Here is a 24,216-nt window from a genome sequence, read left to right as displayed (position 1 = left end):
TCAAGTGATCCTCTTGCCTAAGCCTCCTGTGTAGCTGGGACTACAGGTGCCCACCACTATGCAAAGCTAGTTTTTCTATTTTTAGTAGAGATGGAGTTTACTAAAAATAGAATGAATGCTCAGGCTGGTCTCAAACTCCTGAGCTCAAACAATCCATCTGCCTCAGCTTCCCAGAGTGCTAGGATTACAGGTGTGAGCCACTGCACCTGGCCCTTTGAGCTGTTTTGAAATCTATAAGATGTTATTATTAGCTATAGTCACGAGAAGCATTCCTCCTGTCTAACTGAAATTTTGCACCATTTGACCCATGTTCTACTTTTCCATGCCCACCTCTCTCCCCCTGCTGCCTCTGGTAACTCCTGTACTGCTCTCTGCTTCTCTGAACTTGACTTAAGATTCTACATGTGAGCGAGATGGTGTGGTATTTGTCTTGCCATGTAGATTATTCCACTCAGCATCATGTCCTCTCAGTTCTTACATGTGGTCGCAAATGACAGACATTCTGCTTTAAAAAGTAATTCTTAATGTTGAACTCCTTCAATATTTGGTACACAAAAATAGACATTTTAACTCTACAGCCACTAAGGGAATTATAATTATACTGGGGAATTATAATTTCCTCCCAATAATTACATCAAACCACCGTCATATTTATTTATAAGATTTCTGATATACCTTTACTAGTTGGACTATTCTCCTTCACCCCCTTTTCCTCACTATCACTTGCAGTTTTTTAGAGGCTTCAAAAGAGGCATTCATTTGCACATGTCAAGCTAAATCTACATTTTTCTCTGGCCAATATGTGTCTGTGGATATTATGTCAATTGGTGTTTTTTTTGTTTTGTTTTTTATTTTCGGTTTTTATTTTTTTATTATTTTTTTAATTAAATCATAGCTGTGTACATTAATGCAAGTATAGGGTAAATGCTGGTTTCATATGCATCTTAAAATACTTTCATCAAACTGGTTAACATACCCTTCACTGTGTTTTCCTAGTTACTGTGTTAAGACATTTATATTCTAAACTTAGTAGGTTTAACTTGTACCCTTGTAAAATGCACTGTAGGTATGGTCCCACCCATTACCCTCTCTCCACCCATTCTCCCTCCTCCGCCCCTCCCTCTCCTCTTTCCCCTTCTTTTTGGGCTACAGTTGGGTTATAGCTTTCATATGAAAGTGTGGGTGCTTATAAATTGGTTTCATAGTAGGGCTTAGTACACTGGATACTTTTTCTTCCATTCTTGAGATACTTCGCTAAGAAGAATATGTTCCAGCTCCTTCCATATAAACATGAAAGAGGTAAAAATCTCCATTTTTTTTTTGGCCAGGGCTAGGTTTGAACCCACCACCTCCGGTATATGGGGCTGGCACCCTACTCCTTAGAGCCAAAGGTGCCACCCAAAATCTCCATCTTTTTTCTTTTTTTTTTTATTGTTAAATCATAGCTGTGTACATTAGTGCAATCGCCTGTACCCATTCTAAGATGCACCATAGATGTGGCCCCACCCATTATCCTCCCTCCACCAAAACCTCCCCCCTCCCTTCCCCTTCCTTGGCCCTTTTCCCATAGTTTTGTGCTATAGTTGGGTTATAGCCTTCATGTGAAAGCTATAATTTAGCTTCATAGTAGGGCTGAGTACATTGGATACTTTTTCTTCCATTCCTGAGATACTTTGCTAAGAAGAATATGTTCCAGCTCCATCCATGTAAACATGAAAGAGGTAAAGTCTCCATCTTTCTTTAAGGCTGCATAATATTCTATGGTATACATGTACCACAATTTGCTAGTCCATTCGTGGGTCAATGGGCACTTGGGCTTCTTCCATGACTTAGCAATTATGAATTGGGCTGCAATAAACATTCTGGTACAGATGTCTTTGTTATATTGTGACTTTTGGTCTTCTGGGTATAAACCTAGTAAAGGAATTATAGGATCGAATGGTAGGTCTATTTTTAGATCTCTAAGTGTTCTCCAAACATCCTTCCAGAAGGAACGTATTAGTGGGCATTCCCACCAGCAGTGTAGAAGTGTGTCCTTTCCTCCACATCCATGCCAACATTTCTGGTTTTGGGATTTTGTTATGTGGGCTACTCTTACTGGGGTTAGGTGATATCTCAGAGTAGTTTTGATTTGCATTTCTCTGATGATTAAGGATGATGAGCTTTCTTTCATGTGTTTGTAGATCTTGCGTCGGTCTTCTTTAGAGAAGTTTCTCTTCAAATCCCTTGAAGAGACTTTTCTTTTCTTGCTAATACATTTGAGTTCTCTGTGGATTCTGGTTATTAGACCTTTATCGGAGGTATAACCTGCAAATATTTTCTCCCATTCTGAGGGCTGTCTGCTTGCTTTACTCATTATGTTCTTGGCTGTGCAGAAGCTTTTTAGTTTGATCAGGTCCCAGTAGTGTATTTTTGATACCGCTTCAATTGCCTGGTGAGTCCTCCTCATAAAATATTCACCCAGGCCGATTCCTTCAAGAGTTTTCCCTGCACTTTCTTCAAGTATTTTTATAGTTTCATGTCTTAAGTTTAAATCTTTTATCCAGTGAGAGTCTATCGTAGTCAATGGTGAAAGGTGTGGGTCCAGTTTCAATCTTCTACAGGTTGCCAGCCAGTTTACCCAGCACCATTTGTTAAATAGGGAATCTTTTCCCCACTGCATGTTTTTAATTGGCTTGTCAAAGATCAAATAATGGTAAGTAACTGGATCCATCTCTTGGTTCTCTATTCTGTTCCAGACATCCACTTCTCTGCTTTTGTGCCAGTACCATGCTGTTTTGATCACTATCGATTTATAGTACAGTCTCAGGTCTGGTAGCGTGATTCCTCCTGCTTTGTTTTTATTGCTCAGTAATGTTTTGGCTATTCGAGTTTTTTTTCTGATTCCATATAAAACTAAGTATTATTTTTTCAAGATCTTTAAAGTATGACAATGGAGCTTTAATCGGAATTGCATTAAAATTATATATTGCTTTGGGCAGTGTGGACATTTTAACAATGTTGATTCTTCCCAGTCATGAGCATGGTATGTTTTTTCCATCTGTTAACATCTTTGGTTATTTCTTTTCTTAGAGTTTCATAGTTCTCTTTGTAGAGATCTTTCACGTCCTTTGTTAGGTAAACTCCCAAATATTTCATCTTGTTTGGCACTACTGTGAAAGGAATAGAGACCTTGACTGTTCGGCTTGGTTATTGTTGGTATATATAAAGGCTACAGATTTATGGGTGTTGATTTTGTAGCCTGAGACATTGCTTTATTCCTTGATCACTTCTAAAAGTTTTGTAGTAGAATCCCTACTGTTTTCCAGATATACGATCATATCATCTGCGAAGAGTGAAAGTTTGATCTCTTCTGACCCTATGTGGATACCCTTGATCGCCTTTTCTTCCCTAATTGCAATGGCTAAAACTTCCATTACAATGTTAAAGAGCAATGGAGACAATGGGCAACCTTGCCTAATTCCTGATCTAAGTGGAAATGATTTCAATTTAAATCCATTCAAAACGATATTGGCTGTGGGTTTGCTGTAGATGGCCTCTATTCATTTAAGAAATGTCCCTTCTATACCAATTTTCTTAAGTGCTCTGATCATGAAGGGATGCTGGATATTATCAAAAGCTTTTTCTGCATCAATCGAAAGAATCATATGGTCTTTATTTTTAAGTTTGTTTATGTGTTGAATTACATAGATTTACATATATTGAACCAGCCTTGAGACCCTGGGATAAATCCCACTTGGTCATGGTGTATAATTTTTTTGATGTGTTGTTGGATTCTGTTTGTTAGGATCTTATTGAGTATTTGAGCATCTATATTCATTAGTGATATTGGTCTATAATTTTCTTTCCTTGTTGGGTCTTTCCCTGGTTTGGGGATCAAGGTGATGTTTGCTTTGTAGAATGTGCTGGGTAATATTCCTTCTTTTTCTATATTTTGGAAGAGGTTTAGTAGTATAGGTACTAGTTCTTCTTTAAATGTTTGGTAGAATTCTGATGTAAAACCATATGGTCCTGGGCTTTTCTTTTTAGGGAGATTTTGTATAGTTGATGCTATTTCAGAACTTGATATAGGCCTGTTCAACATTTCCACTTCATTCTGGCTAAGTCTTGGTAGGTGGCGTGCTTCCAGGTATTGGTCGATTTCTTTCAGATTTTCATATTTGTGAGAGTAGAGTGTCTTGTAGTATTCGTTAAGGATTTTTTTAATTTCTGAGGGGTCTATTGTATTTCATCATTACCTTTTCAGATTGATGAAATTAGAGATTTTAAGAGGCGGAGCAAGATGGCAGCCGAGTAACAGCTTCCTTGCATCTGGGCACCGTGAGTCTGGGGAGATTGGACTCCAGGCATCTCTGGCTGGTGGGAACTGCCTATCATCACTCCTATGAGGATACAGGGACTCAGTGAGAGACTTCTGGACCCCAAGAGGAGGACTAAAACAGTGGAAAACCGGCAAGTGGTCTCGTGTGTTCAATCCGTCTAAACCCGCCCAGAACTGTAAGTTCAGTAGCAGCGAGACTGCAAACCAGAAAGGCCTTACCTGTGAACTGTTTTGATGTCCTTGGACTTGGCACTGAGTTGAACTGCCTTGGGGAAGGCCTGAGCGGGAGTGCGGAGAACTTTGGCCGTTGTCTAGGGCCCCAGTCTGAGCCGCTGAGCCAGACGGAGCTAATAGTGTTTGGCAGTGGGTCACACGGAACCATTGTCAGTGATCTGCCCCGGCAAGCTCCACACTCAGGGTCGCAGAGCTAGAAACGGGTGGGAGCTGGTAACCCAGCAACCAAGTAGCCTAAGGGTGGGGTCTGAGCCGCCTTGCAGCCCTAACCCTCAGGGGCAGAGTGAGACCGGTTTTGGCACACTGGGTAAGTGGATAGCCACTTCAGCAGTGATTCCAGCGAGAAAGCTGGGAAAGCTTCTGCTCAGCAAGTTTACAAGTTCAAAGTGCCTTTTAAGTGGGCTGAAGAGAGATTTGGGGTGTCTACCTGCTGGGGTTTGAGAAATCAGCAGCCTCCAGTCGTATCAGAACTGTGACTAACATCTCATACCCCAGAAGACCATGTGTTGCCCAGACAATATTCAATAACATATACAAACTGCTTTGTTTTTGGTTGTGTATTTTTTTCTTTTTTTTTGTTTGGTTTTTTTTTGTATGTTTGTTTATTTTGATGTTGTTGATGTTCTTTTGTTTTTTAATTTCAATCTTTTCCATACAGATCCCTTTTTCTTTCTCAATTTTTCTAGTTTAATTATAATTTCCCATTGCTGCCTTTTTTAATAACTACAACTTCATTTTTGCTAGTGTTTCTACCACTATCATTTGGTTTTTCACCCAATTTTATCCCCATAAAGTTTTCTGTTTGCTTGTTTTGGTTTGATTTATAGCATTTTTGTCTTTCCTCCCTACTTGGTGGAGGTGGGGTACTGTGTCTGATCAGGTTAGCAAAGAGCTGCTGACCTCAAGGGAACCACCCAACTGGGCACCCCCAGAAGGTGGGTTTTTTTAAGGTTGTGTCAAAGTACCCTACTGTACACCTATATTGCCCTGTCTCCCTCTTTCTGTGCCTCTCTTCTTTTTGTCAATATTCCTTATCCCTACCCCCTCTCCTTTCTCTATCTTTCTTTTTTTTTCTTATCACTCGGTCCTACTTTCTTTCATCCCATTTTTGCTCTTCAACCTTCTCACCCTTCTGGTCCTGTAACCCTTGGTCCACAGGCACGAGAACTCAAAGAGCAAGAGGAAGTGAAAGGAAAATTAGGGCAAGGAAACAGATTAAAGAAATCACTCATGAGGAAGAATCAGCAGAAAACTCCAGGCAACATGAAGAACCAGTCCAGAATAAACCCGCCAAGGGACCATGAGGTAGCTACTGCAGAGGATTCCACCTATACAGAAATGTTAGGAATGACAGAAAGGGAATTTAGAATACACATGTTGAAAACAATGAAAGAAATGATGTAAACAATGAAGGAAACTGCTAATAAAGTGGAAAATAACCAAAAGGAAATCCAAAAACAGAATCAAATCAGAGATGAATGATATGAAGAATATAAAAAGGATATAGCAGAGCTGAAGGAAATGAAACAGTCAATCAGGGAACTTAAAGATGCAATGGCAAGTATCAGCAACAGGTTAGACCATGCAGAAGAAAGAATTACAGAGGTAGAAGACAAAGTTTTTGAGATAACTCAGATAGTAAAAGAGGCAGAAAAGAAGAGAGAGAAAGCAGAACGTTCACTGTTAGAATTATGGGACTTTATGAAGCGTTCCAACATACGAGTTATAGGAATTCCAGAAGGGGAAGAAGAAAGCCCCAGAGGAATGTAAGCCATACTAGAGAATATTATAAAAGAAAATTTCCCAAACATCACCAAAGATTCTGACACACTGCTTTCCGAGGGATATCGGACCCCAGGTCGCCTCAACTCTAACCGAGCTTCTCCAAGACACATTGTGATGAACCTGTCCAAAGTCAAGACAAAAGAAAAGATTCTGCAAGCTGCCAGGAGTAAGCGCCAGTTGACCTACAGGGGCAAATCCATCAGAGTGACCGCAGACTTCTCTAATGAAATTTTTCAAGCAAGAAGACAATGGTCATCTACCTTTAATCTACTTAAACAGAACAATTTCCAGCCCAGAATTCTATACCCTGCTAAGCTAAGCTTCAAAATTGACGGAGAAATCAAATCATTTACGGATATGCAAACATTGAGGAAATTCACCAGAACAAGACCAGCTCTACAGGAAATACTTCAACCTGTTCTGCACACTGACCACCACAATGGATCAGCAGCAAAGTAAGAACTCAGAAACTAAAGGACAGAACCTAACCTCCACACTGATGCAAAAGATAAAACTAAGCAATGGACTCTCACAAAATAAGCCGAATAGAATACTACCACACTTATCAATTATCTCCATAAATGTTAATGGCTTGAATTCCCCACTGAAGAGACATAGATTGGTTGACTGGATTAAAAAACACAAGCCATCCATTTGCTGTCTGCAAGAAACACACCTGGCTTCAAAAGACAAATTAAAGCTCCGAGTCAAGGGTTGGAAGACAATTTTTCAGGCAAACGGAATTAAGAAGAAAAGAGGAGTTGCAATCTTATTTTCAGATACATGTGGATTTAAAGCAACTAAAGTCAAAAAAGACAAAGATGGTCACTTTATATTGGTCAAGGGAAAACTACAACAAGAAGACATTTCAATTCTAAATATTTATGCACCCAATTTAAATGCTCCCAGATTCTTGAAGCAGACCTTACTCAGTCTGAGCAATATGATATCTGATAATACCATCATAACAGGGGACTTTAACACACCTCTTACAGAGGTGGACAGATCCTCTAAACAGAAATTAAACAAAGATATAAGAGATTTAAATGAGACCCTAGGACAACTATGCTTGATAGACGCATATAGAACACTCCACCCCAAAGATAAAGAATATACATTCTTCTCATCACCCCATGGAACATTCTCCAAAATTGATCATATCCTGGGACACAAAACAAATATCAACAGAATCAAAGAATTGAAATTTTACCTTGTATCTTTTCAGACCATAAGGCACTAAAGGTGGAACTCAACTCTAACAAAAATGCTTGACCCCACCCAAAGGCATGGAAATTAAACAATCTTCTGTTGAATAACAGATGGGTGCAGGAAGAAATAAAACAGGAAATCATTAACTTCCTTGAGCATAACAACAATGAAGACACAAGCTACCAAAACCTGTGGGATACTGCGAAAGCAGTTTTGAGAGGAAAATTCATCGCTTTAGATGCCTACATTCAAAAAACAGAAAGAGAGCACATCAACAATCTCACAAAAGATCTTATGGAATTGGAAAAAGAAGAACAATCTAAGCCTAAACTCAGTAGAAGAAAAGAAATATCCAAAATCAAATCAGAGATCAGTGAAATTGAAAACAAAAGAATCATTCAGAAAATTAATGAAACAAGGAGTTGGTTTTTTGAAAAAATAAATAAAACAGATAAACCATTGGCCAGACTAACTAGAAATAGAAAAGTAAAATCTCTAGTAACCTCAATCAGAAACGATAAAGAGGAAATAACAACTGATCCCACAGAGATACAAGAGATCATCTCTGAGTACTACCAGAAACTCTATGCCCAGAAATTTGACAATGTGAAGGAAACGGATCAATATTTGGAATCACACCCTCTCCCTAGACTCAGCCAGGAAGAAATAGACCTCCTGAACAGACCAATTTCAAGCACTGAGATCAAAGAAACAATAAAAAAGCTTCCAACTAAAAAATGCCCTGGTCCAGATGGCTTCACTCCAGAATTCTATCAAACCTTCAAGGAAGAGTTTATTCCTGTACTGCAGAAATTATTCCAAAAAATTGAGGAAGAAGGAATCTTCCCCAACACATTCTATGAAGCAAACATCACCCTGATACCAAAACCAGGAAAAGACCCAAATAAAAAGGAGAATTTCAGACCAATCTCACTCATGAATATAGATGGAAAAATTCTCAACAAAATCCTAGCCAATAGATTGCAGCTTATCATCAAAAAAGTCACTCATCATGATCAAGTAGGCTTCATCCCAGGGATGCAAGGCTGGTTTAACATATGCAAGTCCATAAACATTATCCACCATATTAACAGAGGCAAAAATAAAGATCACATGATCCTCTCAATAGATGCAGAAGAAGCATTTGATAAAATCCAGCATCCTTTTCTAATTAGAACACTGAAGAGTATAGGCATAGGTGGCACATTTCTAAAACTGATTGAAGCTATCTATGACAAACCCACAGCCAATATTTTACTGAATGGAATAAAACTGAAAGCTTTTCCTCTTAGAACTGGAACCAGACAAGGTTGTCCTCTGTCACCTTTACTATTCAACATAGTGCTGGAAGTTCTAGCCAATACAATTAGGCAAGACAAGGAAATAAAGGGAATCCAAATGGGAGCAGAGGAGGTCAAACTCTCCCTCTTTGCTGACGACATGATCTTATACTTAGAGAACCCCAAAGACTCAACCACAAGACTCCTAGAAGTCATCAAAAAATACAGTAATGTTTCAGAATATAAAATCAATGTCCACAAGTCAGTAGCCTTTGTATACACCAATAACAGTCAAGATGAGAAGCTAATTAAGGACACAACTCCCTTTACCATAGTTTCAAAGAAAATGAAATACCTAGGAATATACCTAACGAAGGAGGTGAAGGACCTCTATAAAGAAAACTATGAAATCCTCAGAAAGGAAATAGCAGAGGATATTAACAAATGGAATAACATACCATGCTCATTTATGGGAAGAATCAACATTGTCAAAATGTCTATACTTCCCAAAGCAATCTACCTATTCAATGCCATTCCTATCAAAGTACCTACATCGTACTTTCAAGATTTGGAGAAAATGATTCTGCGTTTTGTATGGAACCGGAAAAAACCCCGTATAGCTAAGGCAGTTCTCTGTAACAAAAATAAAGCTGGGGGCATCAGCATACCAGATTTTAGTGTGTACTACAAAGCCATAGTGCTCAAGACAGCATGGTACTGGCACAAAAACAGAGACATAGACACTTGGAATCGAATTGAACACCAAGAAATGAAACTAACATCTTACAACCACCTAATCTTCGATAAACCAAACAAGAACTTACCTTGGGGGAAAGACTCCCTATTCAATAAATGGTGTTGGGAGAACTGGATGTCTACATGTAAAAGACTGAAACTGGACCCACACCTTTCCCCACTCACAAAAATTGATTCAAGATGGATAAAGGACTTAAATTTAAGGCATGAAACAATAAAAATCCTCAAAGAAAGCATAGGAAAAACACTGGAAGATATTGGCCTGGGGGAAGACTTCATGAAGAAGACTGCCATGGCAATTGCAACAACAGCAAAAATAAACAAATGGGACTTCAGTAAACTGAAAAGCTTCTGTACAGCTAAGGAGACAATAACCAAAGCAAAGAGACAACCTACACAATGGGAAAGGATATTTGCATATTTTCAATCAGACAAAAGCTTGATAACCAGGATCTATAGAGAACTCAAATTAATCCACATGAAAAAAGCCAACAATCCCTTATATCAATGGGCAAGAGACATGAATAGAACTTTCTCTAAAGACGACAGATGAATAGCTAACAAACACATGAAAAAATGTTCATCATCTCTATATATTAGAGAAATGCAAATCAAAACAACCCTGAGATATCATCTAACCCCAGTGAGAATGGCCCACATCACAAAAATCTCAAAACTGCAGATGCTGGCGTGGATGTGGAGAGAAGGGAACACTTTTACACTGCTGGTGGGACTGCAAACTAGTACAACCTTTCTGGAAGGAAGTATGGAGAAACCTCAAAGCACTCAAGCTAGACCTCCCATTTGATCCTGCAATCCCATTACTGGGCATCTACCCAGAAGGAAAAAAATCCTTTTATCATAAGGACACTTGTACCAGACTGTTTATTGCAGCTCAATTTACAATCGCCAAAATGTGGAAACAGCCTAAATGCCCACCAACCCAGGAATGGATTAACGAGCTGTGGTATATGTATACAATGGAATACTATGCAGCCATTACAAAAAATGGGGACTTTACATCCTTCGTATTAACCTGGATGGAAGTGGAAGACATTATTCTTAGTAAAGCATCAGAAGAATGGAGAAGCATGAATCCTATGTACTCAATCTTGATATGAGGACAATTAATGACAATTAAGGTTATGGGGGGGGAAGCAGAAAGAGGGATGGAGGGAGGGGGGTGGGGCCTTAGTGTGTGTCACACTTTATGGGGGAAAGACATGATTGCAAGAGGGACTTTACCTAACAATTGCAATCAGTGTAACTGGCTTATTGTACCCTCAATGAATCCCCAACAATAAAAAAAAAAAAAAAAAGAAATTAGAGATTTTCTCTTTTTTTTCTGGTTAGGTTGGCCAAAGGTTTATCTATTTTATTGATCTTTTCAAAAAACTAGCTTTTGGATTTATTGATCCGTTGTATAATTCTTTTGTTTTAAATTTCATTTAATTCTCCTCTGATTATCGTTATGTCTTTTCTTTTTTTTTTTTTTTATTGTTGGGGATTCATTGAGGGTACAATAAGCCAGTTACACTGATTGCAATTGTTAGGTAAAGTCCCTCTTGCAATCATGTCTTGCCCCCATAAAGTGTGACACACACCAAGGCCCCACCCCCTTCCCTCCTTCTCTCTTTCTCCCCCCCCCATAACCATAATTGTCATTAATTGTCCTCATATCAAAATTGAGTACATAGGATTCATGCTTCTCCATTCTTGTGATGCTTTACTAAGAATAATGTCTTTCACGTCCATCCAGGTTAATACGAAGGATGTAAAGTCTCCATTTTTTTTTTTATTTTTTTATTTTTTTTATTGTTGGGGATTCATTGAGGGTACAATAAGCCAGTTACACTGATTGCAATTGTTAGGTAAAGTCCCTCTTGCAATCATGTCTTGCCCCCATAAAGTGTGACACACACTAAGGCCCCACCCTCCTCCCTCCATCCCTCTTTCTGCTTCCCCCCCCCATAAACTTAATTGTCATTAATTGTCCTCATATCAAGATTGAGTACATAGGATTCATGCTTCTCCATTTTTGTGATGCTTTACTAAGAATAATGTCTTCCACTTCCATCCAGGTTAATACAAATGATGTAAAGTCTCCATTTTTTTTAATGGCTGAATAGTATTCCATGGTATACATATACCACAGCTTGTTAATCTATTCCTGGGTTGGTGGGCATTTAGGCTGTTTCCACATTTTGGCGATTGTAAATGGAGCTGCAATAAACAGTCTGGTACAAGTGTCCTTATGATAAAAGGATTTTTTTCCTTCTGGGTAGATGCCCAGTAATGGGATTGCAGGATCAAATGGGAGGTCTAGCTTGAGTGCTTTGAGGTTTCTCCATACTTCCTTCCAAAAAGGTTGTACTAGTTTGCAGTCCCACCAGCAGTGTAAAAGTGTTCCCTTCTCTCCACATCCATGCCAGCATCTGCAGTTTTGAGATTTTGTGATGTGGGCCATTCTCACTGGGGTTAGATGATATCTCAGAGTTGTTTTGATTTGCATTTCTCTAATATATAGAGATGATGAACATTTTTTCATGTGTTTATTAGCTATTCGTCTGTCTTCTTTAGAGAAAGTTCTATTCATGTCTCTTGCCCATTGATATAAGGGATTGTTGGCTTTTTTCATGTGGATTAATTTGAGTTCTCTATAGATCCTAGTTATCAAGCTTTTGTCTGATTGAAAATGTGCAAATATCCTTTCCCACTGTGTAGGTTGTCTCTTTGCTTTGGTTATTGTCTCCTTAGCTGTACAGAAGCTTTTCAGTTTAATGAAGTCCCATTTGTTTATTTTTGCTGTTGTTGCAATTGCCATGGCAGTCTTCTTCACGAAGTCTTTCCCCAGGCCAATATCTTCCAGTGGTTTTCCTATGCTTTATTGGAGGATTTTTATTGTTTCATGCCTTAAATTTAAGTCCTTTATCCATCTTGGATCAATTTTTGTGAGTGGGGAAAGGTGTGGGTCCAGTTTCAGTCTTTTACATGTAGACATCCAGTTCTCCCAACACCATTTATTGAATAGGGAGTCTTTCCCCCAAGGTATGTTTTTGTTTGGTTTATTGAAGATTAGGTGGTTGTAAGTTATTAGTTTCATTTCTTGGATTTCAATTCGATTCCAAGTGTCTATGTCTCTGTTTTTGTGCCAGTACCATGCTGTCTTGAGCACTATTGCTTTGTAGTACACACTAAAATCTGGTATGCTGATGCCCCCAGCTTTATTTTTGTTACAGAGAACTGCCTTAGATATACGGGGTTTTTTCCGGTTCCATACAAAACGCAGAATCATTTTTTCCAAATCTTGAAAGTACGATGTTGGTATTTTGATAGGAATGGCATTGAATAAGGAGATTGCTTTGGGACGTATAGACATTTTAACAATGTTGATTCTTCCCATCCATGAGCATGGTATGTTCTTCCATTTGTTAATATCCTCTGCTATTTCCTTTCTGAGGATTTCATTGTTTTCTTTATGGAGGTCCTTCACCTCCTTCGTTAGGTATATTCCTAGGTATTTCATTTTCTTTGAAACTATGGTGAAGGGAGTAGTGTCTTTAATTTGCTTCTCATCTTGACTGTTATTGGTGTGCACAAAGGCTACTGGCTTGTGGACATTGATTTTATATCCTGAAACATTACTGTATTTTTTGATGACCTCTAGGAGTCTTGTGGTTGAGTCTTTGGGGTTCTCTAAGTATAAGATCATGTCGTCAGCAAAGAGGGAGTGTTTGACCTCCTCTGCTCCCATTTGGATTCCCTTTATTTCCTTGTCTTGCCTAATTGTATTGGCTAGAACTTCCAGCACTGTGTAGAATCGTAAAGGTGAGAGAGGACAACCTTGTCTGGTTCCAGTTCTAAGAGGAAAAGTTTTCAGTTTTACTCCATTCAGTAAAATATTGGCTGTGGGTTTGTCATAGATAGCTTCAATCAGTTTTAGAAATGTGCCACCTATGCCTATACTCTTCAGTGTTCTAATTAGAAAAGGATGCTGGATTTTATCAAATGCTTTTTCTGCATCTATTGAGAGGATCATGTGATCTTTATTTTTGCCTCTGTTAATATGGTGGATAACGTTTATGGAGTTGCGTATGTTAAACCAGCCTTGCATCCGTGGGATGAAGCCTACTTGACCATGATGAATGACTTTTTTGATGATAAGCTGCAATCTATTGGCTAGGATTTTTTTGAGAATTTTTGCGTCTATATTCATGAGTGAGGTTGGTCTGAAATTCTCCTTTTTGTTTGGGTCTTTTCCTGGTTTTGATATCAGGGTGATGTTTGCTTCATAGAATGTGTTGGGGAAGATTCCTTCTTCCTCAATTTTTTGGAATAATTTCTGCAGTACAGGAATAAACTCTTCCTTGAAGGTTTGATAGAATTCTGGAGTGAAGCCATCTGGACCAGGGTATTTTTTGGTTGGAAGATTTTTTATTGTTTCTTTGATCTCAGTCCTTGAAATGGTCTGTTCAGGAGCTCTATTTCTTCCTGGCTGAGTCTAGGGAGAGGGTGTGATTCCAAATATTGATCCATTTCTTTCACATTGTCAAATTTCTGGGCATAGAGTTTCTGGTAGTATTCAGAGATGATCTCTTGTATCTCTGTGAGATCAGTTGTTATTTCCCCTTTATCATTTCTGATTGAGGTTACTAGAGATTTTACTTTTCTATTCCTCGTTAGTCTGGCCAATGGTTTATCTATTTTATCTATTTTTTCAAAAAACCAACTCCTTGTTTCATTAATTTTCTGAATGATTCTTTTGTTTTCAATTTCACTGATCTCTGATTTGATTTTGGATATTTCTTTTCTTCTACTGAGTTTAGGCTTAGATTGTTCTTCTTTTTCCAATTCCATAAGATCTCTTGTGAGATTGTTGATGTGCTCTCTTTCTGTTTTTGGAATGTAGGCATCCAAAGTGATGAATTTTCCTCTCAAAACTGCTTTTGCAGTATCCCACAGGTTTTGGTAGCTTGTGTCTTCATTGTTGTTATGTTCAAGGAAGTTAATGATTTCCTGTTTTATTTCTTCCTGCACCCATCTGTTATTCAACAGAAGATTGTTTAATTTCCATGCCTTTGGGTGGGGTCAAACATTTTTGTTAGAGTTGAGTTCCACCTTTAGTGCCTTATGGTCTGAGAAGATTCAAGGTAAAATTTCAATTCTTTTGATTCTGTTGATATTTGTTTTGTGTCCAGGATATGATCAATTTTGGAGGGTGTTCCATGGGGTGATGAGAAGAATGTATACTCTTTATCTTTGGGATGGAGTGTTCTATATGCGTCTATCAAGCACAGTTGTTCTAGGGTCTCATTTAAATCTCTTATATCCTTGTTTAATTTCTGTTTAGAGGATCTGTCCAGCTCTGTAAGAGGAGTGTTAAGGTCCCCTGTTATTATGGTATTATCAGATATCATATTGCTCAGACTGAGTAAGGTCTGTTTCAAGAATCTGGGAGCATTTAAATTGGGTGCATAAATATTTAGAATTGAAATGTCTCCTTGTTGTATTTTTCCCTTGACCAATATAAAGTGACCATCTTTGTCTTTTTTGACTTTAGTTGCTTTAAATCCACATGTATCTGAAAATAAGATTGCAACTCCTCTTTTCTTCTGAATTCCATTTGCCTGAAAAATTGTCTTCCAACCCTTGACTCGGAGCTTTAATTTGTCTTTTGAAGCCGGGTGTGTTTCTTGCAGACAGCAAATGGATGGCTTGTGTTTTTTAATCCAGTCAACCAATCTATGTCTCTTCAGTGGGGAATTCAAGCCATTAACATTTATTGAGATAATTTACAAGTGTGGTAGTTTTCTATTCGGCTTATTTTCTGAGAGTCCATTGCTTAGTTTTATCTTTTGCATCAGTGTGGAGGTTAGGTTCTGTCCTTTAGTTTCTGAGTTCTTACTTTGCTGCTGATCCATTGTGGTGGTCAGTGTGCAGAACAGGTTGAAGTATTTCCTGTAGAGCTGGTCTTGTTGTGGCGAATTTCCTCAATGTTTGTATATCCGTAAATGATTCGATTTCTCCGTCAATTTTGAAGCTTAGCTTAGCAGGGTATAGAATTCTGGGCTGGAAATTGTTCTGTTTAAGTAGATTAAAGGTAGATGACCATTGTCTTCTTGCTTGGAAAGTTTCGTTAGAGAAGTCTGCGGTCACTCTGATGGATTTGCCCCTGTAGGTCAACTGGTGCTTACTCCTGACAGCTTGCAGAATCTTTTCTTTTGTCTTGACTTGGACAGGTTCATCACAATGTGTCTTGGAGAAGCTTGGTTAGAGTTGAGGCGACCTGGGGTCCGATAGCCCTCTGAAAGTAGTGTGTCAGAATCTTTGGTGATATTTGGGAAATTTTCTTTTATAATATTCTCTAATATGGCTTCCATTCCTCTGGGGCATTCTTCTTCCCCTTCTGGAATTCCTATAACTCATATGTTGGAATGCTTCATAAAGTCCCATAATTCTGACAGTGAACGTTCTGCTTTCTCTCTCTTCTTTTCTGCCTCTTTTACTGAGTTAGCTCAAGAACTTTGTCTTCTACCTCTGAAATTCTTCTTCTGCATGGTCTAACCTGTTGCTGATACTTTCCATTGCATCTTTAAGTTCCCTAATTGACTGTTTCAGTTCCTTCAGGTCTGCTATATCCTTTTTATATTCTTCATATCGTTCATCTCTGATTTGATTCTGTTTTTGAATTTCCTTTTGGTTATTTTCCACTTTATTAGCAGTTTCCTTCATTGTTTCCATCATTTCTTTCATTGTTTTCAACATGTGTATTCTAAATTCCCTTTCTGTCATTCCTAACATTTCTTTGTAGGTGGAATCCTCTGCAGTACCTACCTCATGGTCCCTTGGCGGGGTTGTTCTAGACTGGTTCTTCATGTTGCCTGGAGTTTTCTGCTGATTCTTCCTCATGAGTGATTTCTTTTATCTGTTTCCTTGCCCTAATTTTCCTTTCACTTCCTCTTGCTCTTTGAGTTCTCGTGCCTGTGGACTAAGGGTTACAGGACCAGAAGGGTGAGAAGGTTGAAGAGGAAAAAAGGGATGAAAGAAAGGAGGACTGAGGGATAAGAAAAATAAAGAAAAATAGAGAAAGGAGAGGGGGTGGTTAAAAGGAATATTGACAAAAAGAAGAGAGGCACAGAAAGAGGGTGACAGAGCAATATAGGTGTATAGTACTTATTGGGTATAGTACTTGGGGTACTTTGATACAACCTTAAAAAAAACCCACCTTCTGGGGGTTCCCAGTTGGGTAGTTCCCTTGAGGTCAGCAGCTCTTTGCTAACGTGGTCAGACACAGTACCCCACCTCCAGCAAGTAGAGAGGAAAGACAAAAATGCTATAAATCAAACCAAAACAAGCAAACAGAAAACTTTACGGTATAAAATTGGGTGGAAAATCAAATAATAGCGGTAGAAACACTAACAAAAATGAAGTTCTAATTATTGAAATAGGCAGCCATGTGAAATTATAATTAAACTAGAAAAATTGAGAAAGAAAAAGGATCTGTATGGAAAAGGTTGAACTTGAAAAACAAAACAACAATCAACAACCTCAAAATAAACAAAAAAACCCCAACCAAACCAAAAAAAAAAAAAAAGAAAAAAACAAACACAACGAAAAACAAAGCAGTATGTATATGTTATTGAATATTGTCTGGGCAACACGTGGTCTTCTGGGGTGTGAGATGTTAATCACAGTTCTGATATGACTGGAGGCTGCTAGTTTCTCAAACCCCAGCAGGTAGACACCCTAAATCTCTCTTCAGCCCACTTAAAAGGTACTTTGAACTTGTTCACTTGCTGAGCAGAAGCTTTCCCAGGGAAGTGCTTGTCGCTGGAATCACTGCTGAAGTGGCTATCCACTTACCGTGTGTGCCAAAACTGGTCTCCCTCTGCCCCGGAGGGTTAGGGAGACCCCGCCCTTAGGCTACTTGGTTGCTGGGTTACCAGCTCCCACCCGATTCTAGCTCTGCAACCCTGAGGGCGGAGCTTGCCGGGGCAGATCACTCGCAATTGCTGCCTGTGACCCAGAGCCAAACACTATTAGCTCCATCTGGCTCAGCGGCTCAGACTGGGGCCCTAGACAAAGGCCAAATTTCTCCACACTCCCGCTCAGGCTCTCAAGGCAGTTCAGCTGAGTGCCAAGTCCAAAGACACCAAAACAGTTCACAGGTAAGGCCTTTCTGGTTTGCAGTCTCACTGCTACTGAACTCACAGTTGCGGGCGGGTTTAGACGGATTGAACACACGCGACCACTTGCTGGTTTTCCACTGTTTTAGTCCTCATCTTGGAGTCCAGAAGTCTCTCGCTGACTCCCTGTATCCTCTCATGGGTGATGATAGGCAGATCCCACCATCCAGAGATGCCTGGAGTCATGTCTCCCCAGACTCACGGTGCCCAGATGCAAGGAAGCTGTTACTCGGCTGCCATCTTGCTCCACCTCCCCTCTTTCTGTTTTCTTGAGGAAGGCTTGCAGTGCTATAAATTTCCCTCTTAGGACTGCCTTTGCAGTATCCCAGAGGTTCTGGTAATTCGTGTCTTGATTGTTGTTTTGTTCCAAAAATATGGTGATTTCCTTCTTAATCTCGTCTATAACCCATGTATCCTTCAGCATAAGGTTGTTTAGCATCCATGTTTTTGTATGGGTATGCAGGTTCCTGTTGTTATTGAGTTCAACTTTTATTCGATGATGGTCTGAGAAGATGCAATGAATAATTTCTATTTTTTAAAATTTGGTGAGGTTAGATTTGTGGCCTAGGATATGGTCCATTTTGGAGTATGTTCCGTGGGCTGATGAGAAGAATGTGTATTCAGTTTTTTGGGGATGAAATGTTCTGTAGATATTTGTTAAGTCCAGATTTTGAATGGTTGAGTTTAAATCTAAAATTTCTTTGCTTAGCTTCTTTTTGGAGGATCTATCCAGGACTGCTAAAGGGGTGCTAAAATCTCCAACTACTATGGAAGTGGTAATCAAGTTGCTCATGTCTGTTAGAGTTTCTCTCATAAATTGAGGTGCGTTGTGGTTGGGTGCATAAATATTAATAATTGAGATCTCCTCATATTGAGTATTACCTTTAACAAATATGAAGTGTCCATCCTTATCCTTCCTTATTTTGGTTGGTTTAAAGCCTATTGCGTCTGCGAACAGGATTGCAATGCCTGCTTTTTTCTGCTTTCCATTTGCCTGGAATATAGATGACCATCCCTTCACCTTGAGTCTATATCTGTCTTTTAATGTAAGATGCAATTCTTGTATGCAGCAGATATCTGGCTTGAGTTTTTGTATCCAGTCCGCCAACCTATGCCTCTTTAGACGACAATTTAAACCATTCACATTAATTGAGAGTATTGATAAGCCTTTCGAGAGACCGGTGGACATTTTTAATCCTTTTGCGACTGTGGAAGTTGGAATTTGATCAAAAATTTTTTGGGTGGGTTTATTTTTGTGGTTGAGAATTACGCTGGTCTTTAGGGAGGATAGGTCTAAGAATGTCCTGGAGAGCTGGTTTAGTTGTGGCAAATTTCTTCAACATGTGAATGTCGTTGAAGTATTTAATTTCTTTGTCATAAATGAAGCTCAGTTTAGCTGGGTACAGGATCCTGGGTTGAAAGTTATTTTGTTTTATGAGACTAAAAGTCGATGACCATCCTCTTCTAGCTTGAAAGGTTTCAGCAGAGAGATCTGCAGTTATTCTGATATTCTTCCCCTTGTAGGTAATGGTTTTCTTTCGTCTGGAAGCTTTCATAATTTTCTCCTTCACATTAACTTTAGTGAAATTGATTATGATGTGTCTGGGGGATGTCTTATTTGGATTGAGTCATGCTGGAGTTCTGAAACTGTCCGCTATCTGAATTTTGGAATCTCTTGGCATGTCTGGAAAGTTCTCCTTCATAATCTCATGGAGAAGAGACTCTGTTCCTTGTGAAGCTACTTCGTCACTTTCGGGGATCCCTGTAAGACGAGTATTGGTTTTCTTTAAATTATCTGAGAGCTCTCTGAGAGAGTGGTCTGTTTTTGTTCTCCATTTCTCTTCTTCTTTGAGGGTTTGGGAGCATTTGAAAGCTTTGTCTTCAATGTCAGAAATCCTTTCTTCTGCTTGCTGCATTCTGTTACTGAGGGATTCTACTGTGTTTCTCAGATCTTTGAGGGATGCAACTTCTTGTCTCAGTGTGTCGAATTCTTTGGTCATTTGGTCTTTGAATCTGTTGAATTCATGAGATAACTTTTGGAATTCTAATTCGATCTTATTTGTATCCAGATCCTGAATTCAATTTCTGACATCTCAGCTATTTGTTTGTGCATGGGGTCTTGTGCTCTTTCTGCCCCATTGATCCTTGGGGGAGTTGATGTACTCTGATTATTCATATTGCCAGAGTTTTTCTGTTGATTTAGCCTCATGATTGTTTTTCACCATTGCCTCTGGCTGTCCTCAGAGTTGAGGAGGTGTCTCTCCATGATTAGACCCCAGCAGGATCACTCTATTGTTGCTGGATCTTTGTAGGGAGTGACCCTGTGTAGTTCCTCTGGGGCTGCTCTAGCTAGGGAGTTCTGGTTGTGGAAGCAGCTCCGGTTTGTGACACACCCAGATCCAGCAACAGGGCAACCTCCCAGCACACGGTTCTGGGAGTGCCAGGTGCCCAGTGACTTTGGCACAGAGAGCCCAAGGCTCCAGCAGTCTCTGGCCAGGAGAAGAGCTCTGCACAGAGGCAGGGAGAGCTCCAAAGGGCACGCAGCTACCAGAGTCCCTGTCCAGATGAACGGCTAGTGTGGAAGCTGTGAGGACACAGGAGGGAGGACGCAGGGTTGCATGGCTCCCGCAGTTCCTGGTCAGGGAATGTGGAGGCCCGGTAGGTGCAGGTCACTGGTCGGGGGTCACTGCACAGCTCTTATGGAGGTCTGGGCGGCGCCAAGTCCAGGAGTTTGAGGTTGCTATGAGCTCTGACATTATGGCACTCTACCCAGGGCAAAAGCCCAAGGCTCCAGTGTGCCAAAACCGTCTCACTCTGCCCCTAAGTATTAAGGCTGTAAGGCAGCTCAGTCCCTGCCTTTAGGCTGCTCAGTCAGTAGATTACTTTGACCCGCCCAATCCTTGCTCTGAGACCCTGAGTGTGGAGCTTGCCGGGGCAGTTCTTTCACAATGGTTTCCTGCACCCAGCTCAGTGGCTCAGTCTGGGGCCCCAGACAATGCCCAAAGTTCTCCACACTCCTGCTGAAGCTCTCCCCAAGGCAGTTCAACTGAGTGCCAAGTCCAAGAACACCGAAACAGTTCACAGGTAAGGCCTTTCTGGTTTGCAGTCTCACTGCTGCTTGTACTTACGGTTGCCGGTGTGATTAGGTCGATCGAACACAGGCAACCAGTTGCCAGTTTTCCACTGTTTTTGTCCTCCTCTTGGGGTCCAGAAGTCCCTTGCTGACTCCCTGTATCCTCAAAGGGATGATTATAGGCAGATTCCACCAGCCAGAGATGCCTGGAGTCTTGTCTCCCCAGACTCACTGTTCCCAGTTGCAGGGAAGCTGTTACTCAGCCACCATCTTTAATCTCTCCCCGCCAATTGGTGGTTTTAAGTTGACTTCTCAAAATATCTTTTTATTTTGGCAACCATTTTATACCTCTGTTTTACACAAATGTTTTATTACTCCATGTATGTGTGGCAGAAAGATTAAATATTAGCACATGAATTAATTAATTATAGTCACATCAATTTTCTAATCTTCCCAGCAAAGATACCATTTTCTCATATACCATACAATTTCCATAACTGGTGTAATTGCTAGAGGTCATTGCTTGGTAAACTCTAGTTGAATCTGGCCATGGGGCATAATTATACTTCCTCTACCCAGGAGTAAGTTTTATACTGCTGGAGTATAAAACTGTGAGCACTGTGTATCTGTCGCCCATCATTGATCCTTAACTGGTTCATACTCTAGCAATTCTATCAACAGGGAGCCTAAGCTCTTTTATTCTTTCTGACACTGTAGCTCTGAGGGAGTAACAGTGAATATCATGCTATCAGTCACCTTGCTATGTGCCATGGTTAGGCTGGCTGTTAGTGTTCCCACAAATGCACCTGCTCTGATCTAAGCCTGCAGCACAACTGGCCATTGCTATTTAAACATACACTGCTATTGCTATTGATGTGACAACTGTCCCTTCTTTGGTGGGCATATGTATTCTCACCAAGGGTTATTGATGAACAGGATGCTGAGATGGTTAGGTAAAATGCACAGTCCATGCAAAGACTGCTTCTTATTTCTGGGCCAAATGCCAAGTTCAGTCAATTTCCTGGGAGAGGACTCCCTCTTGTGACCATTTAGACCACAGTGGTGAGTCTCCAGGAAAGTCATTTCTACTTGGCTGAACAGAATTAATCAAGTTCCTAGCCTCCTAAGTCCTTCTTAGTGCTCTGGACCCATGTTGGGTATGACATCACAAGTGTTGCTCCCACGAGTTTTTGTGGCATAAGCTTAATTCAAGAAACCATGGGAACCAAAAAAGTACTGTATTCCTCTGGATATCATGAGGCTAACATATAACTCTTAGGTGCTGTTTGAGAATCCCAAAGGCTTCCCATAATCACTTAATTTTGGAAGTTCCAGGGTGGAATCATCATTGATATGTAATAACCGTGCCATACCAATATTCCACTTTGGGGCATCATTGTGATTCTTTCAATGCCTGTTTGTATTGATATGTGCTGTAGTTAAAGGGCCAAAGTAGACTCCAATATACTAGGCAGACAGCAGCAGTGCGACTCCCTCATACCCAGGTGTTTGTTTTAACAGTGGGCTGTCATCTGAGGTGACAGTCATAACATGTCTAGTGAGGTTTAAAGGCAGGAATCCTCTCAGTGCTACAGAGCATCAGAATGATGAGAATAGCAACAAAATGTGGCTACAACATTAATTGGTTTTGGCCAGGTGTGGTGGCTCACACCTGTAATTCTAGCACTCTGGGAGGCCAAGTTGGGTGGATTGCTTGAGCTCAGGAGTTTGAGCAAGAGCAAGACCCCCTCTCTATTAAAAAACAAACAAACAAAAAGAAGCTGAGCTGGACAGGGTGGCACACGCCTGTAGATCCAGGTACTTGGGTGGTTGAGGCAAGAGGATGGATTGAACACAGGAGTTTGGCATTGCTGTGAGCTACTATGATGCAAGGGCACTCTACTCAGGGCAACAGAGTGAGACTTGGTCTCAAAACAAAACAAAACAAAATTATTGTTTTAATATAATTCCAACCAATCATTATTTAGGCAGGCCATCAAGGAACTCTGACTGCTCCAAATCTCATACATAAGTGCCTCTCCAGGTCACTCATCTTAGGCAATGTAGTATGGCTTTAGTAATTTCAATTGTCACCAGGGGAAAATGAATCCTGGGGCATCTATGTAGACTGGCCATGACTCAGCACCACATATGAGAGAAACAGCTAAGAATTTTACTCTCTTGCTTTGAGAAACTTTCTTGAGAAAAAAATGACAACTCAATTTCCGGCATTATTTTCCATTATACAATTTCTTTTCACCTGCCACAGTTATGTCACCTCCACCCACCCTCCTCCCTTTCCCCTCCTCCTGCTCCTCCTTCTCTTTCACCTTCACCTTCATTTTCTTGGGCTATAGTTGGGTTATAGCTTTCATATGGGAAGTGTGGGTGCTTGTACATTGATTTCATAGTAGAGCTGAGTACATTGGATACTTTTTCTTCCATTCTTGAGATAGTTTGCTAAGAAGAATATGTTCCAGCTCCATCCATGTAAACATAAAAGAGGTAAAGTCTCCATATTTTTTTTAAGGCTGCATAATATTCTATGGTGTACATATACCACAATTTATTATTCCATTTGTGGATCAATGGGCACTTGGGCTTCTTCCATGACTTAGCAATTATGAATTGGGCTGCAATAAACATTCTGGTGCAAATATCTTTGTTTTAAAGTGATTTTTGGTCTTCTGGATATATACCTAGTAAATAAATTGCAGGATTGAATGACAGGTCTATTTTTAGATCCCTAAGTGATCTCCAAACATCTTTCCAAAATGAAGGTATTAGCTTGCATTCCCCCCAGCAGTGTAGAAGTGTTCCCTTTTCTCCATATCCACGCCAACATCTATAGTTTTGGGATTTTGTGGTGTGGGCTAATCTCACTAGAGTTAGATGATATCTCAAAGTGGTTTTGATTTGTATTTCTCTGATGATTAAGGATGATGAGCATTTTTCATATGTCTGTAAGCTGTGTGCCTTTCTTCTTCAGAGAAGTTTCTATTCAAATCTCTTGCCCACAATGAGATGGGATTACTTGTTCTTTTCTTACTAATGCGTTTGAGTTCTGTATGGATTCTGATTATCAAACCTTTGTCAGAGACATAACCTGCAAATATCTTCTCCCATTCTGAGGGCTGTCTGCTTGCTTTATGTATTGTGTTCTTGGCTGTGCAGAAGCTATTTAGTTTGATCAGGTCCCAGTAATGTATTTTTGGTGTTGCTTCAATTGCCCAGAGGGTCCTCCTCATAAAATATTCTCCCAGGTCAATTTCTTCAAGTGTGTCCCTTGCACTCTATTCTAGTATTTTTATAGTTTCATGTCTTAAGTTTAAGTATTTTATCCAGTGAGAATCTATTTTTGTTAACAGTGAA

The 24,216-nt window shown here is 39.9% G+C and overlaps 1 protein-coding gene across 3 annotated transcripts in view; it reads left to right on the top strand.

Annotated features, from left to right (window-relative positions):
• Positions 1-24,216, top strand: part of LOC128566571 (olfactory receptor 1J4-like) — a 101,474-nt gene that overhangs the window by 66,361 nt on the left and 10,897 nt on the right. Inside the window, exon 1 of one of the 3 annotated variants that reach the window (XM_053563468.1) lies at positions 20,301-20,429. The exons of the other annotated variants lie outside the window; for them this stretch is intronic. The gene's annotated coding sequence lies outside the window, so the exon portion shown is untranslated. Of the gene's footprint in view, positions 1-20,300; positions 20,430-24,216 lie in introns of those variants that run through there. 3 annotated transcript variants of the gene reach the window in all.

This window comes from Nycticebus coucang, chromosome 2 (genome assembly GCF_027406575.1).
Source record: "Nycticebus coucang isolate mNycCou1 chromosome 2, mNycCou1.pri, whole genome shotgun sequence".
NCBI lineage: Eukaryota > Metazoa > Chordata > Mammalia > Primates > Lorisidae > Nycticebus > Nycticebus coucang.
This window is presented reverse-complemented; position numbering and strand designations above follow the sequence as displayed.